The 13,509-nt window shown below is 46.3% G+C and overlaps 1 protein-coding gene across 1 annotated transcript in view; it reads left to right on the top strand.

Moving 5' to 3' along the window:
• The window catches only part of LOC135899458 (muscle calcium channel subunit alpha-1-like), a 934,514-nt gene that overhangs the window by 92,974 nt on the left and 828,031 nt on the right, over positions 1–13,509 (top strand). The gene's annotated exons all lie outside the window — the stretch shown is intronic.

The following is a 13,509-nucleotide window of genomic DNA, read 5'->3' as shown; positions in this document are numbered from 1 at the left end:
ACACCATCGAATCATTCTTAAAGCTGCTTAAAGAAATTGTGTAAATGACCGAGGTACATCCCTGCCCTCCTTTCCTTTTTCTTTTCTTTTCGGCTTGTCCTTCCACATAACTGAACACACGTGTTTTCTGATGCTTCTGCCACTGCTACACATTTTTACACACTACCACATTATATTTGTCTGACAGGATGTATGTTCTGTAATCGTTTGCCACGCGTGGTATACATATATTGTTCTAGTTTAGTTTTTCTGTCTCCTAAGTGTTTGTCAACTTGGCGCTACGAGCATTTTACATTTTCTTCTGGAATAATTTCACATTGTTAGCGCTAATTGCTACGTTCTCGCAAATGACACGCTGCTTATATTTTCAAATTCAGTGCTATTTCATTTTGCTCACGCTTCACACCTTGTACTCAGTCTTACTCGTCATGTATGTAACCACTCCTGCTTAAGCCCTCTAACCAGAGGCTGGCAGTAATATTGAAATAAATGACACGTACCAACAACAGCGCGTTTGTTTTGGAGCAAGACGAGCTAAACAACTATCTAAACTGATTTACAAGAGCGGGAATGAGTTCACGCGTTCTTATGCAGTTGACGCTTTATTGTGTGTTTTTTCGGATGTCGCTGCTGGTTTTTTTTATTTATTTATTGGTGTTGTACTTGCCATTTACGTCTTAGTTCGTTTGACAGAAATTCGCAAGACCGACACGAACCACGACGATCCACTTCAGCCGCCGGTTGCTTCCCCTGGTTTTGAAGGGAAGCGGTGCAAGTTGATAGCGACATCCCCTTCGCGGATGTGACAATCCTTAGCGCAGCAGTATCTGTGCTTGTTCTTTTTGTTCACACTTCTCACGAAGGAGCTGCCAAGAGGCCGCGGTGAATTCACTGGAAAATTGAAAAAGCAGGCTTTCAGGCGGGCCTGAACGCACGACGGACAATGGTGACATGACGGTGACGGCCTACCCGCGGATGCTAACCGCCGCTGCTAGGTGGCGCGACATGTACAGGCAAACTTCATTGCAGGGTGCCCATACCATTGCCGCTAAGCCACCACAGCGGGTGTCAACTGGTGTTGAGTCTGCCTGGACGCGATCCAGAGCCTGGATGGATGGATGGATGTTATGAGCGTCCCCTTTGGAACGGGACGGTGGGTTGCGCCACCAAGCTCTTGCTATTATACTGCCTAATGTCCTACCTAGGTTAAACAACAAAAAAAGAGAAGAAAAAACCCCATGAACTACCCCACACAAATTTTCTGATCCCCTATTTCGAACTGTGCTTTTGTATGTCTCCGTTTTTTGTCGTTTCCCTACTTTTCTTCCACCAATCCTCTAATCACCTCTTACTTATTGCGGACATGTTTACTTTTCCACTGCTCTCGCTGAACTCAAGTGCTTCAAGGAAGCCAGTGGCGCCTAAATCGACCGCTGGGTAGGCGTCTTCACATTCTAATAACACATGCTCCATAGTCTCCCTAGCTCTACCGCAGCAAGCACATGCTTCTTCTTCCGTCTTATATCTCGCTTTATAGGTGCGTGTTCTAAGGCATCCCGATCTCGCTTCCAAAAGTAATGAGCTTCCCTTTGAGTTATCATAAGTTGTTTCTTTCCTGATTTCGTTTTTTTCCTCTTAAGTAGTCACTCATGGCAGGTTTATTTTCCATTGCCGCCACCCATGAGATTATTTCAGCCTCTCTGACTTTCCGCTTGACCTTCTTTGTTGCTGTGCTGCCCACCCTACAGGCCGCATACTTGCTGGTAAGCTTCCTAGTTCTTTTCCTCCACTGTGAATCAACGTTTTCCTGTACAGATACCTGAACACTCACCCAGCCCATTTACTCTCTTCCATATTCCTCAGCCGTTCTTCATACTCAATTTTACTGCGAGCTTCCCTCACTTCAAAACTAGTCCAGCTCATATCACCCTGCGCAGCTTTATTTGTAGTCTTCCCGTGTGCGCCCAATGCGAGGCGACCCACTGACCTTTGGTTCCCGCCGAGTCCTGATTGTACCCCTGATTTAAAGCAAACAACCGCATTTCCAAAAGTAAGTCCTGTAACCATTACACCTTTCCACATACCTCGGAGGACCTCGTACCTAATGTATCCCCATAGCTCTCTGTGCTTCATTATGGCGAGGCATTAGCCTCGCCCGGTATTGTGGCGCCATCCCGTTCATGCGCCTGCAAAAGCATCCTTTCACGCACCATTAATTTTACATCAAAATTTTATAAATTGCCATCGGATCTTTCTAAAGAAATATTCGAGATGAACTTTACGATGTGTAAATGCCTGTTCCGTCCTTGCAGTAGCAACTTTTTTTCGCCCAGCTTTTGCTGTGGAGACCGTATAGCAACTATGTTTCTGACCCATCACCGTCCGTGTTCTTTTATCAATTTTATTTACTATGTGAATCTATCTGACTCAAACTTCATCACTGCTTGGTAATTGTAGCGGAATTACAGCGCATCCGACTTCCATCTTCCAGGTCGAATACCTAGTGTGCAGTGCGTTGTACTGTATTGTATTTCAGTCGTCAATGTAGTAATTAACTTTATGTAAACTCTTATACATTCTAAGAAAAGGCTAAATAGATCTTAATGGCAGAGAAAATGTTGTTTCGTTAGCAGCAGTGCAATGTACATATATAATCGCAGCAAGGTGAAGGGGTCGGTCTGAGGGAGGTGCCTCTAGCCTGCTATTCGAAGCTATAGGAAAGGGGTTTGGGGCAACAACAGAGTTACGATGCTGAGAAAGGACGATGGTATGATGAAGTTGATAGTGACGAGCTGCACAGTACAGTGTTTCTGGGCAAAGTGTACATGCACGCTTCACACTACAAGCAGACTGGCAGGTAACACAGGCAGATTGACCACTTAAAACCGTGAAGGAAAGCGTGCATCATACGTTCAAATGTGGCCGGGGCATTACATAACCCGGACGGCATCGCTTTAAACTGATAGAGGCCATCAAGTGGGATAAAAGCGCTTTTTTCAAGGTACATGTCGTCAAGTGCAATCTGCCAGTACCCGGAGCGAAGGTCTATCGAAGGAAATATATTGCACTATATAAATAATCTAGGGCATCATCTATCCGCGGCATCAGATACACGTCTTTGTTGAGATGGCGATAGTCCACACAGAAGCGCCAGCTGTCATCCTTCTTTCTGACGAGTACGACGGGGGAAGGCAAAGCGCTACAATAAGGTTCAACGATATCGCGGGCAAGCATCTTGTCGACTTCCTTCTGTATGACTTGGCGCTCAGTAGGGGAGATGTGGTAGGGCCGTCGGTGAATCGGGCTGGCGTCGACGGTGTGTATCCGATGTTTCACAGTGGACGTTTGACCCAGTGGCGGGTCATCGAGATCGAAAATGTCTCGGTACTAAGCGAGAAATAAGGCAACGAAGTGCGTCAGCAATGTGGGCCGGAAGGTCAGGAGCGATCATTGTCGTGAAAGGCTCTAACACTCGGCTTGTCACCAGTTAACGCATTGTCACGCATTGTCACCAGTTAAGGTAGAAATATGGTAGTTGAGAGCCGACGCCTAGGTTGCAAGATATATTCCCTGAAGTAGCACTTGAGGGCAGAGGCCGAAATGCACCGCAGGAAGGCAGGTGGCATTGTCGTTTCCACGGACAACTGTAGTGTGTGGGAATGCGACGTTCTGCGACAGGAGGACGGTGACACTGGGCGACACGATTTAATCGCTCTCGGCAACAGGTGGGTCGGGTGAAACGGCCACGTAGGTCACGGCTCGGGGAGGTGGGCGAACCTAATAGGTGGAACATAGTCGACTGGGCGCAGGATCAAGGAGGGTCAACGGCATGCGGTAGAGTGAGTGGGACAAAACCCGCCGAGAAATAGCGGCCGAATGTGCGGACAGAAAATTAAGGCCTAACATGATTTCGTGTGGGCACTGCTCCAAGACATAAACCAAAACAGAAGCATGGCGTCCGGCTACGGTCGCTCAAAATATTTCAATTTGTACTTAATTCTTGAAACTATATATACTATTTTATATGGTACGGAAACAAAAGGCGGTGAGTGCCTGCCAAGAGGCCACTGAACCCGCCCAGTAGCAGCAGTACAGCGCCAATAAAAACTAAACGTGCGCTACAAACAATTTTCCTGATTGAACAAAGAATTGTACTTGATGTTTAAGTCTGCAACACAAATGTATCGCTAGCTAAGGTAATAGTATTGGCGAGGTTGTACAAAACGAAGTACGGTCAACATTACTGGCTTGCAATATTGACAAGAAAAAATTCACCGGCGATTACAATGCTCCCTAATACGAAATTTTAGCGCAGCTCTATACGTGTTTTCATTTCGCGTGTCAATATTTTGTATTATGATTATATAGGTACATGGTTTATACAGAGTGGGTTTTTGTTTCTTACTAGCACCAAACATTTCAAGATTTCCTATGGGAGGTTGCTCAAATTTAACCCTTGATCTATATTACTCGATGAGGCGGCCATTACTTCTACGGGAAATCATAATGTTCAATTGAATAATTAAGGTATTTATGCTATTTAACTTTTGAATTAATTACTTTACGCCACATATTTCAATCTACGAATTATAGCCGGTGAGTTCGCACAGCATATCCACTTGGAAGGAAATTTTCTGCACAGCACCAGTTCTGAACTATTAATTTTCAATGTACCCATCGAAATGCATTGGTGTTCCAGTTACTTTTGTGATGCAATGCATAAAACAGCGTTTAAAAGAAGAAGTAACTGGAACGCCGATGCATTTCGATGGGCACATTGAAAATTAATGTCCAGAGAATTCGTTCCAAGTGTATACGCCGTGCGAACTCAGCGGCTATAATTCGTAGATAGAAATATGTGGCGTAAGAATATTAATTGAGAAATTAGTTAGTGTAATTACAATAATAATTAAATTGAACGTTATGATTTCTCGTAGAAGTAATGGCCGCCTCATCGAGTAATTTGATCAAGGGTAACAATTGTGCTATCTGCCATAGGCAATCTTTACAAAAATTTCGTGCAGCTAAAAAAAAGCAGCCTGTATAAGAAAGAGAACGCTGTGAGTAGCGTAGCGCGCGCGGACAATCCGTGTCGTGCAACAAGTCGTAAACGGATCGAAGTGTGGCGCTACTGCCTCGATAATCGGGTGATCGCAAGAGACAGCGCGTGGGTGACGCGTGAGCGCAATTCACAGCAGCCGACACTCATGCAGCGCTTTGTTTCCATAGAGACGGCGCGCACTACTCTAGAGCAATATCTTAGCCATAGCCACCGCACAGCCCCTCTTGCACGGCACTACGCTTTTCTTCTGATGCTTTCGTTCCACCAACGACGAGGGCAGTCCTTCGTCGCGGGGAACTCGTGCCACCAGTGTCAGCGGCGACAACACCCGTGGGAACGTTACATCGAGCCTTACTCGTACCCGCTCGCCATTTCCCCTTGCAGCAGCAGTAATGCCCGCCACACACGCTGGTACCGCGGACTGACCTCAGCAGCTGACGCCGTGGACAATCGTAGCCTTCCCCACCTCACGCCACACTGGTCCACCCTCGGAAGCGCAAATGAGATCGCCCACGCGGCTGCGGATGCCGTGGCCGCGGGAACTCAGCGCATGCGCAGGCTGTCTCCACCTCTCTCCGTTTCCCGCCCGATGCTTTCGCCGTAGCCTCCTCCTCCGCTTTCCTCCTCGCACTCTTTCATCTCCCACTGAGCTCCGCGTTCACTTTCATCTTTCGCTTTGCTCGATCACTCGGTTACGAGGAACGACACCGAGGCACGCCGACGCTCATTGCAGGAACGGGCGCTAAAAGTTGCGCTCTGAAAAAGACAGCAAGTGTGTGCGACTTTGGAGAATTACAACCCAATTTCCAGCGAAGCTGTTTTTTTCGAACAGTTGGAATAAATGTCTGTTTCCTCTAGTTATATCGCGTACTTTAAAAAGTTGCCCGTATATATTGCCGCAGAAAGCTCTCCACATGCCAGTTACGAGCACACTCGTGAGGTACCCTTCCAAGCGCCTCATCGCTAAAGCCCCTAGGCGTTACTCACAGTATCGCCATTAGAAGAACGCCAGCAACGCCTTGCGCATGGCGATACAGCGTGTGTCTCTCGCGCATACGCATACGCCCGAGCCTCCCGTCCACTGAGAAGTCACGGCATGGCTCCTGGCCTTCGGGGACGCGTCAAAGTGTGTTCGCTGTGGACACGCGGTTCACTGTTCAATAGGCTCCTGTTAACTTTTCTTGTAAATTGTGTGAATGCTTTAGTATTGAGTTTCCTGGCACACGTTCACCCACAATAAACCAGTTTGTTAGTGTGCTTCATTGAAGAGTGCTACAATACGACTGTTCCGTTTGAAACCTTGCCCGTGTGTAATGCTTTGGAGCACTTCTTGTTGAATTTTTTTTAAGAAGCCAGTAATTCATCAACCACATGTTATTTCGTCATAACATTTATCATGGTTGCCTCCCTGCCTATCTCCTTCCCTATCCCTCACCACAGCTTATTTTCGCTAGATTCGATATCGGATGACTTCACAGTCCTCCCATGACAGCGGAGTAAATTCTGCTTTGTTCGTAAAACACATTTATAAAGCTGTGAATCGCTTGCATACGTAATTTACTCCTAATGTCATAATGAGTCCCCTGTCTTTGAAGTTTACCTGCATATTGCCCACACTGCCCCTTTATTTTCGCCAAATATTAGCAAACAACTATAAACAACTGCACCGAGGACATCGCTGAAACCAACTAGGAACGTCTTATGGCGCATGAAAATAAGGGAAAAAAAAGCGCTGGCTGAGTAATTATTTGCAACTCTACTAACTGAACCAAGAGCGTAAACATATCGTCGCGCATTACACTTACCGTGATCCCCCTCCCCTTCTCACGAAATATAAACCTGTTGTAACCTGCGACTATGTCGCGACACTGGGAAGCATTGCTCAAAGCGGCTATATCACACGCTCGAACTGTGTCGAACACTTAAATAAGATTTTTTTACAAAGGTTGTCTTTGATCCATCCACATTACACTTCGCACAGAAAGTTTCCATAGTGTACCACCAATTTTCGCTAAATTTGGCCTAGGCGGATTTTATAGTTTTGCCAGGGCAGCTGGCCAATTCTACACCGCTCGTTAGACACGTTCATAACACTCTAGAGTGCTTGCATACGTAATTTATTGTGAAATACCCAATGAGCCATCTGTATTTAAAGGGCCCCTGAAACGGTTCGGACAAATTTTGTAGACGCGTAGGGTACAGCTTAAGTAGAACATTCGCACCACAATTTAAGTGAAGCGTTACGTATTAATGGAGCTACAAGCGATTAGAAGTTACCTTCCTCCCCAGCCATGCTTTTCGTCCTCAACTCGTTCGCCGAGCGAGCGGGGCTAAGCTCCGCCTTCACTGGTTCAGCATCACGATGCGACGTCGCATCGTCCACTTCCGGTTGTTTTGGAGTCCGCCCGCGCCCGCGCGAGACCTCTCCGCTAGCCGCTTGGCCGTCGACCCCAAGCGAGAGCTATCGAAGCAGCGTGCGTTGCGAGCATTCTGTCGTAGCGCCGAACGTGTTTTCTATTCCGGTAACCACCGGCAAGCTGGTCATTTAGGCAAATGACTGGAGGCATAAACTCAAACTGATGAAGGAACGTTAGCGTAGGCGTACGTGAGCGGCCTGATCGGTCTGCACGGTCCATACACTTGTTGGCGCAGCGCTTAACCAGCCAAACAAAGCGCTAATAGTGCTCTAACCTAGTGTAAAACATTTTAAACATTTATAAAAACAACGTGTTGATGATTACACTCCTGCGAAAAATACACACCAGCAGCAAAGGATACACTTCGTTGCTGCTACTGTGTATGGTTGAGCTTTGTGCCACCAGGTGGCTGCACCGTGCAGAGCATTCACATGTGCCCTTCTGCTTATCTCATGGCTCATCCCGTTACGGCACAGTTAAGCGGCCAGGCCCTGTCCCCTTGCGCTTGCCCTAATACCAGACTCGCGAAACGCTATTGCGTTAGTAATCTTCCAGTGTAAAGTGACGGCCACAAACGCGCAAATCCTGGCGCCGATCAGATAGCGGCACTCCGATGCGCAGCAGCCAGTTCGCTCGTACGCTGCCTTGCAGAGGGACACGATGTCGCAGCTTGACATATTGCCAGTCGCTGCGCTAGCAGTCCACAAGGCAACAAAGTCGAATCATAGTGCTCGCGAAAAGACTGAGACCGACCCTGACCGCGGAGCTCTCGTCAAAATGGAGTAGGTTGTAACACAAGCAGACGACACTTGCTGTGTGCCGGAAGTGCTTAAGTGTACTGAAAAATTATTCTTGTGCATTCACTTTATGTTACTTTCTTTCCATAAAAACAAATTAACTAACACTCCAACTATTACGAAGATCATTTGTTTACCATAAAGTTGGAAAAATTCTCGATCACGCGCCCTTGTCAGCCAACCGGATAGCTCGCCCCACTGACGTCGTATGGGTGATTTCGGTCATATGAGTAGGGGCGGCTTAAAATTCCGCCGAGCAGTGTGCTGCGATCGGCAGCGATGTGCATTTTTTAAACCTTATAATAAATTACACGCTTTACGCGGGGCACTTAGATGTGTCAATTAATGATCAGAAGGACCTACTCTAACGACTCAGTACGTTTGTAGAAAATCGTCAAAAGCGTTTCAGGGTCCCTTTAACTTTACCTATATACACACCGTCACCCACTGCCGGGTCATTAGGATCGTCGAACATGAAAAAGCTGCCTCGTTCAGTTCAGTGCGGACACCATGCGTACCTAAGATATCACGCATGAAAAAGTAAAAAAAAAAGTTAGGGTTCAATGATTATTTGTAACGCTTCTAAATAAGCCAGAAACGTTAAAATTTCGCGAAACATTGGTCTTAAAGTGCGGCCTATTCCTTCAAAGTATAAAATATCGTAAGCGCAGAGTTCTCTTGGGACATTGGGAAACCTAGCTAATAACTGTAGCATGATAGTTTCGAATGCTTGCTTACAGTGTTTTTCTGAGATGTTTTGATTCGCAAACATTTAGCATCGTACATAAACTTGGTGTAATGTTTCCCTTATGTTCGCAAAATTTGATCTCAATTGTAATTGTACGAGCGTAATTATGCCAGCCAGCCGTCCAAGCTTTACACCACTTGTAAAACAGACTAATAACGCTATGAGCCACTTGCATACGTATTCTGTTGGAAAACGCGCACCTCACCCACTCATATTGGAACATCGCCAACATATTGCCCAAAGCATGCCCAAGTTTGCCCAGATATAAACAAGATGCCCTGTTTAGCTCACCGAGGACATCGAAGAAATCAACTACGTATCTCGTATGATGCACAAAACACGTGGAAAAACGAGGGTTCAGTAATTATCTGCGAGATTTGTATTTAAGGCAGAAAAATGAAAGTTTCGCAATGCATTGTGCTTATATCTCTCCCTATTTTCACGGAATTTAGTGCAGTTGTTTTAGGAGTCTGGGAAAAATCTCGACTAGCGACAGTATGACACCACGGAACGCGTCAATGGTTAACTTTCTACAAAGGCTGTTGTGAACATACCCAGAATAAACATATTAACTTTCTACAAAGGCTGTTGTGAACATACCCAGAATAAACATATATCGCTCGTCACTCAGAATATGGCTTAGTACTTCGAATAAATATCAACACCATACCCCGCAGAGTTCACCGAGAATACCTGGCGAAAAGAACTCAATGCCGCGTATAACGCATAATTATTGGCAGAAAGCGAGCATTCAGTAAATGTTTTAAGACCACAAAAGCAACCAACACAGTTCAAGTTTTCGGCACACGTCACCAAAAAGTGGTCTTCATTTGTTCAAGATATGAAATATCTGCTATTTTTGCTCCTGCCGGAAAACGACTAATAGCCTTGTCTTTATTTAGAAACAACCTGAAAATAAAATCGGCAAAATCAGAAGCGACACATGCCTTTAGAAAAAAAATCAGGTCAGTGTTCTATTGGCATCGAAATGGCTCTGCACGTTCGGCCAGCGTAATTTTCACGAACATATCGATGATGCCTCGCGATTACACAATGAAATTGGACATTTAGACCTGTAAGAGGTTTGAACAGATTTTTGTTGGTTATAAGACACTGAGAGCGACTATCTCTGGACGGAGATTTGATACTTTCAGCAGTTGGTAACCCAATGATTTCATGCCGTCAGGCACACCAATTGTAGGGCGCGGCTGATCGTAACAGTTTATCCGGACCGCTACCCTTGCCTGCAATTTAAATAGAGCAAGCTCATTGTGTCTTTACATACGGTTAGGCGGTGCCAAAAAACTGGGCACGATCAAGGAGCGCAAGCGGGAACGTGTTGGGGCGGCCCAGGCCTCCTCCTCAATGCGTGGCGAATCGCGCGCCTTGTTGGCTACATACAGCGCGGCCCGGGGAGGCAATCCACACTGCGCAAGCACGGGTGGTAAAGAAAAGCGTTACTTACGCCACGTGAGTTCTGGCTTTTCTCTGCACATGCTTTACTGTATTAAGAAAGGAAATTTTGCTTCAGCTGTAGTTTTGTTGGACTTTCCAGCTTGGAGCCGAAAGGGCCCACATTCAAAAGTGCGGGGTGGGGGGCAAATGGCATAATTCCCGCCCCCCCCCCCCCACACACACACATTTGAGAGTGGTGGATGGAAGGGCTCTGATTTTTTTTTTTTGCATGGAAAATGAGACCTATAGAATATTTTATTTTCATTTCTTCTCTAAGATTTCTTATCGTATCAAAAAGAAACACGGAAACACCGCTTCGTCCTCTCGTATTAGGTATAACACGGGTGCGTAGACTTTTGGGCCCCGCGACGGGAACGTTTGCCCTTCAATCTAGGAGCTTTTCTTTTTCTTTCTTTTTCTTTTTTTTTTGTTGAATGCGACTAAATTCTGACAATAATGTTGATTTTTTGTAACCGGTTAAGTTTTTTTTACCACATTTAACCAAATACCCTATCTGATGCTTGGCCAATCCCCCTGAATGTTAATGTGCCAATACATTAAAAGTTCTGTATTTACAACTCACGACATCACATACAGGGAGAGTAGCGGCCCCAAAGTCGAGTCCAGCAGCTTAAAAGACTTCTGGGACATTTCTGTGTCCTCTCGTCGGACATGAAGCTCGCCTTTTCTAAATAGGTCAGTGAGCGCAGTTCGTTATATAGTCAGTTGGTCCAACTTTATTAGCACCACAGAGCGACGACTGCTGAACGTTGAATGTAGCAAACGCAAGACAAACTAGCGCAAATGAAAAAAGAAAAAGACGCCAAGTGCGTTCAACTGCAGAATACACAAATTGTGCACGAAAGGCTCCACGCACGTCCTCGGCGACGACAGGAACTGCTCAAGCCGTTCTACAACGGCTGGATTAGAGGGAGCGTGCGCTCTCGACATTTCTGCACTACATTTAGAAAATGTGCATGAAATATTTCAGATTGATTTTGTGCTATCGTTACTTCGTACTCTTGATTTGTCAATTTCCTTTCTTGATATTTTTTAGGGATATTCCTTTCAGAAAACATTGATAATTGCGTGCATAATCCTTCTTGATAACATTTACTCTTGGTTTACGTGCTTTTCTTCGGAACGTGGCATAACATCTGCACGTAACGTTGTGTTCTGTACACATGTTATTTTTTGTTTCAAATGGCATTCTGTGTTAGCGTGCCTACGTCCTTATGTTTAGCCGTTTCAATACCTCGCTATGTACATTCGAAAGTATCTACAACGAACGCCTCTATAGCGAAATGACCTGTAGACGAAAGGACTGATTAAGTCGCCGCCGAACTTTTTATCTTTCATACGTATTGTGAACTCTACGACGAATTTGCCTGTACCACGACAAAGTTTAGGCAACCCCGACGGCTTATTTGTTGCTTTACGATAAACGCCACGTGACGGTGTCGCCAGTAGCTTCCGCAGACGTCACGCCAAGGTGCGCTCCGCGCTAGTGCTACTGGCAGCGGTAGCAACGCAATTGAAAAGCGTGCCGATGTCAGTACAGTAGTCCTGTTGCACTGCCACACGAATCGCTCATCTCGTACGCTGCTCATTTCTGCGCATCAACGGGCACAACGGCTGACGGATACGGCACTGTTGATTACGAAGTGCAGGTGAAATCGTAACTGACGACCCACGAGGTCTGCAGAAGGCGGAAAGGGCGCGAACGTCAAGGAAGGCAACTCTGAAAAAGAGCCTGCATACAAACCAATGAATTTGACGGTGAGGTAGGTGACTATGATTTTCGACGACCTGCAGCTGTATGCGACGAGCTCCCGCGCTTGGCGGCGCAGCACGCTGTGAGCCACGGTGAAGTAAGGCCCGCTGCAGTCGCGCATTCTGTCAGGCAATATTTTCACAAAAATATTGCTGAACCAATTCATTAGGTCCCTCTTGAATTCACGTCAAACGAGGTTTAAAAGTGCTTAGTCTGATCTACTGTGGGAGGTACGCGGTGCGCAACCTTTACAACGAAGTGGCTTCTGTAACGAAGAACTTTCGAGGTACCGAACACGAAGGCGTCTGACTCCATGAGGTTCCCCTCAAGCCGCAATTCCTGGTCTTCCTCGCAGCTTTATTGCGGAATAAATCATTTTCGATTTAATCAGGGGGCTACAGACCCGAGTTCCCCAACCCGTGAGAGCGGGGGAATAAATTCCGCCGGTCGGTGAGCACGTAACGATGCGTAATATGCGTAAAAAGCTGCCCGGGAAATGTTACGTCATCACACTAGCCATACGGGCGACGCCTCTTGCGCATGTATATGAGACTTGCAAGTAGCTTTATTTTTTGTACGATTGTATCATCATCAAAAGCAGCAGCAGCCTATTTTTTGTGTCCTCTGCAGGACGACTGCCTCTCCCAGCGATCTCCAATTATCTCTGTCTTCAGCTAGCCGATTCAAAATTCCGCCAGCAAATTTCCTCATTTCATCATCCCACCGTCCTCTACTGCGCTCAATTCCCTTCCCTTGACACCCATTCCCTAGCATTAATGGTCCATCGGTTATCCACCCTATGCATTACATGGCCTGCCCAGCTCCCTTTCTTCCCTTGATGTGGGTTAGAACATCGGACGTACCCGTTTGCTCTCTTATCCACACCGTTCTCCTGTCTCTTAACGTTACGCCAAACATTTCTCGTTCCATCGCTCTTTGCGCGGACCTTAACTTATTCTCCAGCTGCTTTGTTAACGTCCTAGTTTCCGCCCCATGTTTTAGCCCCGGTAGAATGCAGTGGTCGTAAACTTTTATTTTCGACGACTATGGTAATCTCGTAGTCGGGATTTCCCAATGCCCTGCCGTATGCACCCCAACCCTTATATTAAAGATTGTACAGACGGATGCCGCCCCCTAATGTTAGGTTCTTTGTACATTCACTAAAACCTGCCTTTGTGTCTATGTCCCTAGCAGCGAGCCGAACTTTCTAGCAATGTCACCCGAGCGCCACCCTACATTGAGGCTCTGTCATCGAG

Source organism: Dermacentor albipictus, chromosome 6, assembly GCF_038994185.2.
Source record: "Dermacentor albipictus isolate Rhodes 1998 colony chromosome 6, USDA_Dalb.pri_finalv2, whole genome shotgun sequence".
Classification (NCBI taxonomy): Eukaryota; Metazoa; Arthropoda; class Arachnida; order Ixodida; family Ixodidae; genus Dermacentor; species Dermacentor albipictus.
The sequence above is the reverse complement of the archived record's forward strand: the minus strand, read 5'-3'. Positions and strand labels throughout refer to the sequence as shown.